This window comes from Diadema setosum, chromosome 4 (genome assembly GCF_964275005.1).
Source record: "Diadema setosum chromosome 4, eeDiaSeto1, whole genome shotgun sequence".
Taxonomy (NCBI): domain Eukaryota; kingdom Metazoa; phylum Echinodermata; class Echinoidea; order Diadematoida; family Diadematidae; genus Diadema; species Diadema setosum.
The window spans coordinates 43,074,316-43,077,362 of record NC_092688.1 but is presented as its reverse complement, the minus strand read 5'-3'; positions in this window follow the sequence as shown (position 1 = coordinate 43,077,362).

The window sequence follows — 3,047 nt, the reverse complement described above, 5'->3', positions numbered from 1 at the left end:
TAAATCGGATGTCTGTTGTCTTCATTTAGTGTAAGGAGTTTATATAGCGCATGCTGGAGTGATTGTGATGGATGTGGTGGTGGTTTATGTGAGAGAATTAATAATGATGACCAGTCAACTAGTGTAAACATATAACTTTACACATTTTCATAATTAAGGCAATAACAGACCAACCAAAACCTAAACCAAATCTATAGCCTAAACCTATAGAGGAGGTAAGGGTTGCATATACTTAAAAATAATTTAATAATTAGGAGTTTTCGGACCTGTGAACCTGTCGTGAATGAAATATTTTAAAGAAAAATAAGCCTAAAATGAATCTGAATAAAACAACGAACACACAGGAAGCTTTATCATCTAGATGATGACGTCGCTCTCAACACGCCGTTGATCAAAATTTCATCTGAGGAGAAAATGCCCGAAATTGAACTAATAGGTAAAGAGAGTAAAAATCAACTTATGTTTTGTCAATCACGACACTAAAATACGCTTTTTAGAATAAAATAGGACACCAGATACTACTACGTCTTATCCACTGTTGTTTGTATATCATCATTCAGAAATCTCGCTGCTACGTGTGGCTGGGACGAATCAGAGCAGCGCATACGTCCTCTCGCCTGTCTCCGAGGTGATGCTGCAGATTTCGTCTTACAGCAGCTTACCCCAGAGGACATCGCCGACCTCAACAAGTTGGTATCGGCGTTGGAGCATCGTTATGCTGCCAGGAAGACACCTTATACATTTGTGTCCCAGTTGGAATTATGCCGTCTTGGTCAGAGAGAATCAACTGCTGACTACGCAGCGGATATTCACCGTCTTACAACGTTTGGCTACCCGACAGTGGACACAGCGACCAGGGAAATGATTGGGATCCGCCATTTCCTGTGAGGGCTTGGCGAGAGCTCTATGGCTATGGCTATAGGGATGCAAGAGCCCACGACTCTGCAAGAAGCTCAGGAGATTGCTGAGCGATTTCATCAACTCCAAGAGGAATCTGGCCAAGGAGCGTGACAAATTTGATCGGTGTCAGCGATGTCGGAGGACGCGCTGAGTAATGAGATATATGCTGAGTTAAGGCGACGCATCACATCCATTGACGAGCAAATTGACCTATTAACCAAACTATTTCAGCAGCCCCCACGAGATAATCCAGATAGATCAACAAGACAGCAGAGGGGGCAGCAGCCTCATGATCGACCACCATCTTGTTGCTACAATTGTCAAAAACTTGGTCATCTTGCCCGTAACCGTCGGGTAGCACCCCAGCATAATGGCTAATCTCCGGTGCCCCAGTATTTCAGCAGTCGACCAAACTGAGTTCTTCCTACCAATTAGATGAGTCTTCTGTATCAAAAGCCAAAGAAATTCATGCTGCTCTTTCAGACTACAGCAAACTATATTGCCAAGTTCTGAAGAATATATTACCATTGTGCACCACTGTAAACATAGAACTCCAGAGGGAAGACCTGATGGTACACTTACTAAATGACAAACTAAACTGTCTTCTCAAAGACATACTGCTGAGATTTGTTAACCAGCTGTCATCAAAACCTCAACTGATCTGATAAAGTGTCAGTACAAAGACAAAGGCAGTCAGAGAAGCAATGAAGAATAGATGCTTGATTTTGAGGTAAGAGTTCATACTGACCAGTCATACATTCTCTTCCAACCAGTTAGATGAGTTCTTTACATCTATCGGGACATATTTCACTACTTTGTGTGACTACATCACCAGAACATCACCAGAACCTTTCCACTCGATGATGACTTTCTGAAACGTGCAGTTGTTGCAAGTTCTTGTCTACATGATATGCATTGAATGCCAGCGGCAATTCACGAAAATTTCACACCACAAAAAAGGCTGTCGACCCCTATTTGCGAAAATTTCAAGCTGCAAAAATATCTTGCTTCACAGTATTCATTGTAGTTTGCAAAAATGCCCCAGAATTTCGTTCCCATCAGAGCACTCCTGTGCTCTACCATGCTCTAGTGTGTACATTGTACTGGCAAGCAGCTGGAATCCCTTGTCATGAGCGCTGGCTGATATTACCAGATGTGAGATTAATGGTCCTTTTTAAGCACTGCCTGATTATACAAAGCATTGGTCTGCAAATCAGTTCAAGTTTTAAAATACAAATTTTGTCAGTAAAGCACAACTTTTGGGTTTGAACAATACCATTTTTGAATTCCAGAAGTTGGCAGGTCTGGGTTAATGGATTATAACAGATGTTTGCTTGCGCAAGGCAGTGGCATCAGGCAATTCAAGAAAATGAACAAATTACAAAATCATGTGTGTAGGTTACTGTAAGTTGCAAAATTATAATTCATAACACTGTGTGTTATCACGAGGGAAAAAAATATGAAATAAAAATGCATACCACATCATCTATCCATTCAAACACAAGTGCAGATAAGACGAAAGCAATGAAGAGCATGTCATATTTCAAAATGGGTGGAACACATGACAAGTCAGAAGCTTTCATCTCAATATGAATGGATGATGCATGTTTAACTCTTTGTTTACCAGTGTAAAGCCTCTGTGCACCGCATTATTCTGAGACAACAATACATGAGAGCTTGTGGAAAACATTCTTTTTTTCACAGCCATGAAACTCTTTATGGAATCGTTTATGCCAGAAATGTAGTACAGCAAAATTGTATAGAAAAGAGCAAGATTTGCAGTGATGTAAATTTCATGACAAAGCTATGGTCACGATGCTTTCAATGTACTGTGGCACATTGCAATTCATTGATTTGGCTATGAGCAGTTATGTGTTTGAGCGAAATATGCAGGCGTGCGAACATGGCACACGAAGAGTTAACATTTCCACCACTGAATTAAAGGCACCATGATGTAAAAGTTGACGTGTGTCACTCCTCGCTCGGTGGCTGTTTCCTGGTGGATCTTCCTCAAACTTTGTAGAGGGCTGGCAAATGGAGGCAGCTGCCTTTAACTCAGGCAAGGTCAGATGAGACAGGGAGGGTAGCAAATACTGGGTATATTTGGACGACAGTCGGTAGATCATGAATGAGATGGATGAATAACA